Source organism: Schistocerca gregaria, chromosome 9 (assembly GCF_023897955.1).
Source record: "Schistocerca gregaria isolate iqSchGreg1 chromosome 9, iqSchGreg1.2, whole genome shotgun sequence".
Lineage (NCBI taxonomy): Eukaryota > Metazoa > Arthropoda > Insecta > Orthoptera > Acrididae > Schistocerca > Schistocerca gregaria.
The window spans coordinates 165,358,033-165,370,125 of NC_064928.1; the positions used below are offsets into that span (position 1 = coordinate 165,358,033).

Sequence of the window (12,093 nt, forward strand, 5' to 3'; positions counted from 1 at the left end):
TGTTGACTGGAAAGCGCACAGTAGAGAAATTTGTATTTGTATGTGTTAAGAGAAAAATGAACGTCGTGGGAAAGACGTAATTGTGGAAATTGATGAATCTCTCGGTGGAGAGGGAAAAAAATTGGAGGGCAAAGAAACAGCATGAAGGGCATTTGATGCTGTTGGAAGAGGCAATGATAGGTGCATTTTTTGTGTTGTGCAAGGGAAACCAAAAGAGATACTTTTGGAGATAATATGAAAATAGGTTACCTGAGACAACAACAGTGTTTGATTGTTTCAGTTCATGTAAGTGTGTAACAGATTAAGGATTCAAGCACCACTCTGTAAATCATAGCCTTCATTTCAAGGTTCCAGAAACAGGAGCATATACAATGCTGAAGGAATGTGGTCTGCAATGGAAAGATAGTTACAATGAACAAGGCAGTGCAAAAACTGATTCATGTACCGTATTTCATTAATTGAGCATCGTGTCTGTATGATGTCAACTCATATTATTTCATTCATAGGTGCACCATTAATGAAATACATAAGTATCTGGTAGTCTATAATTTGCTCCATACAGATTTTAAAAAATTCTTTTTTACAATTTTTCACTTGCTTCCATGTCACAGATGTACCTTCTAGTAGCAGGCCTCGTTTTCTGTATTGATTTCTTTTTGGCGGTATTTGGATCCTTTATACCTGTACAAACCGAAACAACCATAAAGCAAAATTATTCCCTGGAGTCCGTTTCTTGCTGAGCATATTATTATTGCTTTGCTTCAACGTGCCGCAACACCAAAAGTGAAGAAAGTATCTATTTCACTTAGCAAAATACTCATACCATCTTTATCATTTTTAATTTGCCAATTATGGATACATGTTTTGGTTGATATACTCCCTACAAACTATTTCATTATATATGAATCACGTTTAGTATACTCTTTTCTAGGTTAATTCCAACTGACAGCACATTTATTTCCAAAATGAGTCGTGTGAAATAAGGTGGTTCCTACACTTATGTATCTCTTCAAAATCATGGATTATTGTCAGTTTTTTACGTGTAATCAGTACCATTTTGATTCCAACATTATTTCTAGTGCTGATTTTCCCACCTCCTCTCTTCCTGCCATATCTATATTCATTTTATGTACTAAATTCAGGCTATTTCTCATAATTTCTATCTTTTGTGGTAAACACAATGGTCTACAATCAATGTGAGAAGATGGCTCCTATAATGTGAATTGTGAAATCTGAATTGAATGTTTCTCTTTCTGTTTTGCTTTCCCAGTGCCTCTGATGTCATTATCACAGTACATGAACCAAGCTTTCTGATTGATTGAATGATTTCTGAGTTCTGGAACTACCTGTCGTTGCCAACATCCACTCCCTGCTTAGATACTTTTTCTTATAAGTTAATAAAATTGCAAGTTAAATGGAGAAATGTTGTTTTATATGATAGAAAAACTTTGGCGCATATTATATATATATATATATATATATATATATATATATATATATATATATATATATATATGACGATGTAAATAAAACAGAAAGAAACTTCCACATGGGAAAAATATATTAAAAACAAAGATTCCAAGACTTACCAAGCGGGAAAGCGCCGGCAGACAGGCACATGAACAAAACACACAAACACACACACAGAATTACGAGCTTTCGCAACTGGCAGTTGCTTCGTCAGGAAAGAGGGAAGGAGAGGGAAAAATGAAAGGATGTGGGTTTTAAGGGAGAGGGTAAGGAGTCATTCCAATCCCGGGAGCGGAAAGACTTCCCTTAGGGGAAAAAAAGGACAGGTGTACACTCGCACACACACACACATATCCATCCGCACATACACAGACACAAGCAGACATATTTTGAACAAAACAGCATCCCCTGCCCAGTCACTGGCGCTGTTTGCTCGTGACAAGTTTTATGACTTACTGGTGATGTCACTCCCCATAATAATCTAAATATGATTCAGGGCATCATTTTTCTCAAAGATCTGCTCCTGCAGTCTGATGATGGGCTATGCACCAACTTGGGATGACAGGGTGTATATTTTGTTGGTCATGTCCATAGGCAGCCAAAGGACAATAGGGTTGCTACCAGAGCCTTCATCTTGGCCTTGGCGGGCGATTCATTGCCTGAAAAGACCAAGGTGATGGTATATCGATGCAGTGTGAAACCATATGTTCCCACCCTATGTTGTGCTTCAAGTATTTGAAATACGGGCACATGTCTTTGTGTTGCAATGTAGTGATTGTGGATGACTGCTGAATGCAAACACACGTTGTGCCTCTCCCTCAATCTGAGTTAATGGTGGAAAGCACCATTCTCCCTGCTCATCAGATTGTGCCATTTTACAGAAAGAGAAGAAAATACAAGAATATAAGACTCTGAGCAAACTAACATATTAGAAGGCCAGTTGCATCCAGCCTTCCACCCTCCAGGGACATTGGTCCTAACCTCCTAGCCAGAGAAAAAACACCCTTCTCTGGTGTCTCATGCCAGGAGGGTGTCCCTAGGGACACTTCCTTCCAAGGCTTCTGCTGGTCTAAAACCGAACACCAACCAGTGTCTGAAGGAGCCATATCCTGCTGGTTGAAGAGCATCACAATCATCATCATTACCTTAAACTGATTTAGAGAGGCCCTCGCAATCATCCAAATACTCTCAGGTTAGGAAAGATAAGTAGTAGTCCTCCAAGAAGTAGGAGATTATAATGGCCTCCATGCCTCCAGATCTCACTTCTTCCACTGCTCTGGCTGAAGTGGGGATTGCGGTGGCCCCTGACGCCCCGGTTCACACCACACAAAGGAACCCGGAAGCTATGTATGTTGATGCCTTAACCCCTGAACCCATGGCAGCAGGTGACCCGGTGACCCTAGGGCATAACCTTCCTCATTGGTCCCTTCATAGCCTCACAATATATCTACAGCATTATTCTCCAGTTGACTTGTAGTGGTTTTTTCCACCACCTGCCTGAGCTGGGACATCTAAGCACTTCCCATGCCTCTTGCATTACCTAACACGAGGCATGGTTTCCAGCAACGCAGATCCTGGCCCTTCATGGATACAGGGGATATTATAAGAATCATACTACCTATGACAAGGTGTCAGACGGTGTTTGCACATATGTTCTGGATGCACAATGTAGTGAACTTGTGTCTCTTAATACACTTTTGGAGACTGTGGCTGTTTGGGTAAGGGCATTTCAGGATATTACCATCAGAAATGTTTACCTCCTTGCTGATGGTGAAGTGTCTCGGAACATATCGCTTGCATTGGTTTCTCGGCTCCCTGCTCTTTTCCTAATCTTGAGTGATTTCAATGCCCATAACTCTCTGTGCAGTGAACTACATCACTGGCCATTGTAAAGACCTCGAAAACTTACTCTCACAACTTGACCTTCGCCTCCTGGATACTGGTGCCCTCACACACATCAGTGTTGTACATGGAACTTTCTCAGCCATTGACATTATCATCTGCGGCCCGTGTCTTCTCCCATCCATCCACACGATGGCCTGAGTGATAATGACCACTTCTCGATCTTCCCTCAGCATTGCTCCCGTGGATGCCTGCCCAGATGGGCTCTCAGGTGGGATGATGTCACCTCTAGTGTCGCCCTTGGCTCCATGCCGCAAGGAAATATCGATGAGACAGTCTAGAATATAACTACAGCCTTTCTTTCGGTAGCTACTTTGGAAATCCTGTTCCTCAGGTCTGCCATGGTGGGAGACAATATCTTGATGTCATATCTTTGCCATCTTGAGCCACATCTTGAGTAAGGGCAAGTTTGCATTGCAGTTGCGGGAAAGCATCATCATCCCAATACTGAATCTGGATAAGCACTCTGTAGAGGTGGATAGCTATCACCCAATCAATCTCACCAATGTGACTTCATGGGCTTTCCCGGCATAATAAGTCTTGAAAATCTCTTCGGGTTTGCTGCCAGATCCTAAAATCAACTTGACTCGATATTTCGGCGATCCAACTGGTCGCCATCTTCAGGAGAATGCTGCTTGCTGATGAGTCCCGCTGAGAACTAACACCTGGCTGCAAAACGACGTCCTATATAGCCCACCGTGCAGTACACGGCGCGTGCGCCGCCCGTCACAGTTGCTGCCCTCCAAGACAGGGAAGGGGCGCCGCCCCTAGTAGAACTTTGCGGCAACGATATATCGCACTCATGGTCGCACCTAAGAACGTTCAATTTTGATGCGGGATAGTACCGGATTCCACGTCCTGCTAAGAGGAAACCCATTGTCTCTATTGATTAAATTATCCGCCAACCTAATTTCAATCGCCTCTTTATAAACACTATTCCAAAAACTGGAAATGTTGGCAACTACCACCGTTTCGTCATATTTCATGCTGTGTCCCTCATTTAAACAGTGTTCTGCTACTGCCGATTTTTCCGGCTGTTGTAGCCTCGTATGGCATCGATGTTACACACACCTGTCATAAACTGTGCGAATCGAACGACCAGTGTAAGCTTTCCCACACTGACACGGAATTTTGTATACACCGGGTTTCCTAAGCCCCAGATCATCTTTTACAGAGCCAAGTAGTGCCCTAATCTTAGAAGGCGGTCGGAACACACTTTTGATGTTAAAATTCCTTAAAATTCGTCCAATCTTAAATGATATACCTCCTGCATAGGGAAGAAAGGCCACCGATCCATGTTCCTCTTCATGCACCTCCAGAGATGGTCCAAACTCCATAGCCCGACGAATCTGCTTCTCGGAGTATCCATTATCCTTAAAAACAGCCATCAAATGCGCAAGTTCTTGGGTTAAGCTGTCTGCGTCAGAAATGGCATATGCTCTCCGTACCAAAGTCCTGAGGACGCCACTGCGTTTTTTTCGTCAAAGGGGCAATGTTACAGAAGGAACTGGAATCATTTTGCTACTTATTGCCATAGTTATTTTTATAAAAATTATTTTATTCCTTTTCTATCTTTTATACATTCTGTTTTTATACCACATGCAGTCACTTTTTTAATACATATAAATATGTACCGTACTGATGTATTACTGTAACAGTTACATATTCCATACAGCTGAGCGTTTATCACGCTTCTAAACCCTACTTTTGTGAAGTTTTTTGTAACTGTAATTGGAACTTTAGTCTGAAGACTGCATACATAGAGCTAGCAACACTAAGCTTGCAGACCAATTTTACGATAATTACAATTGGCGTTATGATAGTAAGTAGCGCACCATACTCCCATAGTTGCCAACACGTGATTATTTTTTCCGTCAAACCTACACCCAAAACTGAAATGTCTCCATATTTTCTAGCAAAAATGAAGAGAAAATAAAACTTATTTGAAAGCATTATACTCATTTCTTTGTTTACGCATCGAGCAAACATTTAAATTCCATCAGACTCGGATACCCGTATTTTCTTGCAAATAAAAAGACGAAATTAAAATTTACTTTAAACGTAATACTCATTTCAAGTTTACGAGACAGACAAACATTTAAAAATCTGCTGAACTTTGCCAAAATATAAAATATATGTTGTTATATAACTACATTACTTTTTAATGGAAAAGTAACAAGCAAATGTAAATATGCTGCATTAAATTTCGGACGTGCAGTAGCACACATTTAGCTTCTTTTTCTTATATTTCTGCTGTAAAATTCTCATTCTGAAGAATGAGCCCACAGACGGATGGCTGGACAGAATGCAGTCGAAAAATTAGAAGAAGAATCCAAAATCATGCGCAGCAGGCCTAAAATTTAATTGGAACAGTCATTGCGCCACTAAAATGTGAAGATGCAAAAATTTAGAGATGCTTCCAGAATGAGATTTTCACTCTGCAGCAGAGTGTGCGCTGGCATCAAACTTCCTGGCAGATCATCTGTCTGTTTTAATAAGTCAGGAAGTTTCAAATTTGAAGATATTTACCCACCTTTGTTGACTAAAACAAGAACAGTTCATCCACATCGTCCTCTGACTCTTCTTCAGTTGATGTGCTGGATTGTTGGTCTCCTCAGTGCGCAGCCGTTGTGCCAATTTTCTTCAAAGCATGCACTGGTAAGACGTAACTGTGACAGCACTTGTTCACACGCCAAAATCTGGCCCGCACAATGAGTATTGCGTTTATCTTATTGGTTTGAAGTTTGTTCCTGAGGGAGGTTTTCACATTGTTGAGCATGCTAAATGCTCTTTCGACCTCAACATTTGACCAAGGTAACCCCAAAAGCATCATTGTGAGATCTGAGAGCTCCTGGAAAGGCTTTTGGGAACTAGCGTCTTTGTAATAACACAGTTCACGTTGTACGTCGCACTTCAGAGTAGACCGGGAACTGTCTCATAGGCATGCCCGATGTGAACTGACTGGGCACGGCCCGAGCTGTCTGAGTTGTTGTTGTTGTTGTTGTTGTTGTTGTTGTTGTTATTGTTCGGCTGGCAGAGGTCGTGGCCGAATTCTCACGTGCCCTCTGGTGGATGGGACTCTATTTGCGGCAACTACCGCCCGTGACGTGCCGTGCTGATGTGTGCCTCCCGCGATCTTTCTGGTGGCTACTGCACTCCTCCTCCTTTGGGGGGTGAAGCCACTGTGATCCACTGCGTCAGACGGTGGAGTGTCTTGCAGGAGTGATGACCGCCACGTCCATCGGAATGCTGGAGTCGAGGGGATGTGCCAACCCTCGAGCCGGAACCTTCGAATACGGCTGGAAGTGACTCACACGAAGAGGCCCCTGTCGTCCCACTACCGGAACCCGGGACAGAACGGGAGACAGGCCATCAAACTCTGGATCCTGATCCACCCCGGGAGGGGCAAGACCAAGTGGCGGGGACGATGAGGAAGGGATGACCACAGGTGAACCAGCCTGCGAGGGGGACCGGCTCTTGCTGGAGCATCGCTAACGATGGCGATGCCGGTGCTGGAGCTACTGGAGGCTGCCAAGGCTGAGAGTCATCGCAGTGCGGCCGAATCACAGGGGGGAGGGATGGTGGCGTCCCCTGAGAAACCAACACAGGTGTCGGCAATGGGGAAGCCGGTGCTCAAGGGGTCGGAGGGTGGGTGCCTAAACGTGGACGTAGCTGATCTGCAAGGTATAGAGCCGGCGGCCATTTCAGCGCAGGACCACTGCCGGTATCCAACGTGGATTGCGACCGAACCCACGTGCCCAGACTGACATATCCTGTGGAAAGCCGCGTACTCCGGTTTGCAAAGACTGGCGAGGACCGGGCCGTAGGAGGTGCAGCAGAGTCCGAGTTTGGTGCCCGTGGAGGAGCTCTGCGGGGCTGCGTTCTCCCATAGGTGTGGTCCGGTATGCCGTCAGGAAAAACGTCAACACCACCTCCGCAGGAAATTCATGCACATACTTTTTCATTTGTGTCTTACATGTGCGCACCATGCGCTTGGCTTCCCCATTCTATTGTGGATGAAAGGGGGGAGGGCAAACATGCCGAATACCGAAGCATCTACAAAAAGCCTGGAAGGTCTGCGACATAAACTGAGGTCCATTGTCCGAGACCAGGGTGACTGGCAGACCTTCCACAGAAAAGATTTTTGCTAGTGCCTGGATTACAACCTCTGAAGTGGTTGAGGAGCAGCGAACCACATATGGAAAATGGGAATAAGCATAAATGACAATGAACCAAAAGCCATTGAGAAACGGGCCCGCATAATCAATGTGAACACATTCCCATGCCTGGGTTGCAGGCGGCCATGAAGAGAACGCTGACTTGGGAGATGCCTGTTGGCTCGCACACAGGGATCAGGCGGCCACCAAGTGCTCAATTTCTCTGTCAATACTGGGCCAGTACACATGTCTGCGAGCCAAGGTTTTAGTACGGGAAACACCCCACTGCCCCTCATGTAATAAAATGAGGACGTCCCTTCGCAAACTTGCAGGAACAACCACGCGAGGAGCTGTATCATCGGTAGCCAGCAGGAGAACTCCTTCCAAGACGGAGAGGCGGTCTCATAGAACAAAATAATTACAAAGAGGGCCTGAGGCCCAGCCTGAAGGTCGGGATGACCACTCCTGCTGAATGAGCCGAACTACTTGCCGGAGAACCGGGTCAGCTGTCGTTTCCCAGGCGACTCTAGAACTAGTGATCGGGAAGCCATCAACTGCATGGTGGGATGCCACATCCAAATGAAAACACATAATCTCCTCTCGACCGAACTTAGGATCCAGGCCCACTGGAAGACAGGAAAGAGCGTCTGCGTTGGAATGCTGTCCGGTAGGGAGAAAATGAATGTCATAATGGTACTTAGAGAGGAACAAGGCCCAGCACTGTAGTCTGTGTCCCGCCCTATTCGGAATCTGAGAGGCGGGGCCAAATAACGATATTAACGGCTTATGGTTAGTGATTAACTGAAACTTCATGCCATACAAGAAAGGGTGAAACTTGGTAACAGCGTAGACAATGACCAAAACCTCTTTTTCCACCTGGGAGTTATGGGCCTGTGCGGGACTAAGAGTTTTAGACGCAGACGCCAGTGGCTGCTTGGAACCATCTGTGTTTGCAATGGGCCAGGACCACCCCCACCCTATACTGTGAAGCATCTGTAGCCAGGACCAACGGCTTATGGGTGTCAAAAGTAGCCAAACACGGCGCCGACGTGAGGAGGCCTTTCAACGAGGTGAATGCTCGCTCGCATGCAGGCGACCAATCAAAAGGAACACCCGTGAGCAGAAGGCAGTACAGGGGGCGGGCGATGGTGGAAGCCCTGGGAATGAACTGGTGGTAATAGGCAATCTTGCCTAAAAAAGCTTGTAACTCCTTGAGCAAAGCGGGCCGCGGAAGGTCGACGATACCTTAGACCAAACTTCCTAGCGGCTGGACGCCGTGCCGAGAGATTGTGTAACCCACATACCAATGGACGGTTGGAAGAAGTTTGACTTACGCAGGTTGCAACGCAAGCCCACGGGCCTGAATTTGAGAAAGAGGGTGCGAAGGTTGTGCAAGTGTTCCTTCGTGCTGCGGCCCGTGACAATTATGTCGTCCAGGTAATTAATACAATGAGGGATTGTCAACGTGATGTGCTCAAGATAATGCTGGAATATCGCTGGGGCACTGGATATTCCGAAGGCCAACCGCTGGTATCGGTAAAGGCCAAACGGGGTGTTGATAACTGCCAGCCGTTCGCAGTCCTCATCATGAGGTATCTGATGATAAGCCTCCGAAAGATCGATATTCGAAAAATATGGGCCTCCCGCTACCGCGGAGAACAATTCATCTGCCCGAGGCAAAGGATTGGTGTCCACCACCAATTGGGAATTAATGGTGGCCTTGAAATCGACGTAATTTTCCCGAGGGTTTCCTGACAATAACAAGGGGCGAAGCCCACTCACTAGAAGAAATGGGAAGAACGACCCCTTGGGCTGTCAGCTGGTCTAGCTCTTCTTTTACCTGAGGGCGGAGAGCCAAGGGGATCTGCCTCGCGCATAGAAAACATGGGTGAGCCGACGCCTTCAACGTTAAGTGAGCTTCAAAGTCTGAAACACGCCCCAGGCCCTCCTCAAAGATATCCGGAAAGTCAGAGATCCAAGATTCTAATTATTGATAGGGAACGTCTTCGGAGACCAACTGTATGGTGTCAGTGATAGAAAACCCGAAAGCTTGAAAGGCATCCAAGCCAAAAAGTTTAGCGGAGCTCGCATCACTAACAACAATAAAAGTAATAGGCCGAGTGACTGATTTGTAAGTCATGTCAGTAGTGAATTGACCCAGCAGGGGAATGAATTGTTTACCATAACCGCGGAGACGCCGGTAAACTGGTGCCAACGGGGGGACCCAAGGTTGGAGTAAGTTTGTGCATTCAACAATGAAACTGCCGCGCCCGTATCGACTTGCAGTTGTAATTGGCGTGATCGAACCGACACTTCGATAAAGAGTTTGTGGGATGATGCGTCGATTCACCTATCAGAAGACTGAAATGTCCATTACCAACATCTTTCTGTAGTTCTGATTTAAAGTACTAGAAGAGAATGTTCCTGAACAAAGCACTGCTCTTTGTATGGTATAGCTATAAAAGAGATGCATGGTCAAAACTTTGAAAAAGTTTCTTGGTTAGATCTGAAATATAGTTAATGGATCTAATTGCACAGTGATTAACTACAAACAACATAAAGACATCTTCAGCATATGCACATTCATACGTATGTTTGATAGAGTGAAATAGCAATGATGACTGTCGTAAAGATGAAAAAGGTTCAGCTGCTCTTAAATGTTTCTTATTTTTTCCATAAAGTATTACATGTGACAAACGCATATTCAAGTTGCATTGGCAATATTTACAACCCGCACTACTAGGTTCCCCGGGCACCTCGAACAATCATTGGTTCAAATGGCTCTGAGCACTATGGGACTTAACATATAAGGTCATCAGTCCCCTATAACTTAGAACTACTTAAACCTAACTAACCTAAGGACATCACATCACATCCATGCCCATGGCAGGATTCGAACCTGTGACCGAAGCGGTCGTGCAGTTCCAGACTGAAGCGCCTAGAACCTCTCAGCCATGACGGCCTGCTCCAACAATAAATCCTTTGTTCCTCACCTAACCACTGTTTTCTAAAATGTCGTACATTCTGCTTGACATTCTTTTCAAACATGTTCAGTCAGCCGTAAAAACAAAACAAAAAGAGAGCACTAGACGTTAGTTGTTAAAACACACAATAACTCACTACAACAGTGAAGTCTGTAACCTGGTACGCAGCTCTCCAATTCTGATCGGTAGCAGTCAGGAGGAGCCAGGAGAATTCGTTCCGTAGTTATTTGTAGATGTTTGTTGCTAACAGCAATGCGTACCATTAGCTGGTGTTGACTGCATTGTCGTCTCCTTTGTTGCTGAGCTGAGCTGTCGGTCGCGGTCTATCTTTTGTTGCGCTATATTCATTGTGATTTATACGAAAATGAGTGATGATGCACTTGCTGGCCTATCACAGGAGTTATATTAATTTCAGAAAAGAAAGCCGGTTATCAGGAGTCCATGAAAGCTCGAAACACAGGTTTCTGTTGCCTGCACTGGGTGCTTACAATACATGGAGGTGGAGTTTGTCTCCCCTCCTCCACGCAGCATAGCTTGTCAGCTCTCCCCATCTGCCTGCAAACCCTGCTCGACAGACCCGACGAGTTACAGTGCGAAAGAAGTACCCTAAGGTGAATCCACACTAGCACACTGTGCAGCTCGTTCGCATTGAATTCGTCATATTTGGACTGGGCGCTTACTGCGCATGCGCGACACACCGCGATCCAACGAACACTTTGAATGTTCGCAGCTCAGATTTGGACAGGAGCATGAACGTGAGTATTGTTTTGCAAGATGTTAACGAGAAAAGAGGGATTTTTAAGTTGACCTAAAATATTATATTTTGATTAATATCTTTATATTATTGTCAGGCTTCAATAAGGAATTTTGTGATTGATTTTCCAGCGATACATATGGAGTGGTTGGAAGTGACTTAAATTAAACTAATTGATGAATATAGAAAACAATCCATTCTTCGGGATCCTCAGCATAAGGATCATGCCAGGAAACACATGAAAGCAGATGCTTAGCGAGAAATATCTGCGGAGATGGATGTATCTGTGGACCAGCGCAGAAAAAAAATCTTTGCTGTCTTCATACTGACGGGAGAAGGAAAAATTGAAAAACAGCATGGGAACAGGAAAAGGTAAGTCGTGAATCTCGGAACTGTGATAATTAAATTAGTTGACAAGTTTAGCAATGTGGGTGATCGCAACTGTTATTTATTATTATTCGAAGAATTTTGTATTCGGAAAAAATATATATTAAAAAAATGAATGGAACTATGGTAATCTCGAAAGTAAAATCCCCTATTTTTTTTTTTTTTTTTTGTAAGTACAGGTCTCTGTTTGTGTGGCAGTTGGTCACACGCTGTGTGTAAACATGCGCATGTCACACTGAGGCGCTCAGTCTTGACTTGGCTGCCATCGAGAATGGAGCTCCTGTTATTGCCAAGTGTGAATTGCATGCAGTTATTTGGTTTTTGAATGCAAAGGGCACTGCGCCAGCTGAAATCCATCGCCAACTGACGGAAGTGTATTGTGAGTCGTGCATGGATGTCAAAAATGTTCGTAAGCGGTGTGGAGAGCTTGCAGCTGGTC

At 44.8% G+C, this 12,093-nt stretch overlaps 1 protein-coding gene across 18 annotated transcripts in view; it reads left to right on the forward strand.

The window, feature by feature from the left end:
- LOC126291830 (gastrula zinc finger protein XlCGF57.1-like) overlaps window positions 1-12,093 on the forward strand; it is a 308,343-nt gene that overhangs the window by 149,271 nt on the left and 146,979 nt on the right. Inside the window, exon 10 of one of the 18 annotated variants that reach the window (XR_007551890.1) lies at window positions 11,399-11,639. The exons of the other annotated variants lie outside the window; for them this stretch is intronic. The gene's annotated coding sequence lies outside the window, so the exon portion shown is untranslated. The remainder of the gene's footprint in view (window positions 1-11,398; window positions 11,640-12,093) is intronic. 18 annotated transcript variants of the gene reach the window in all.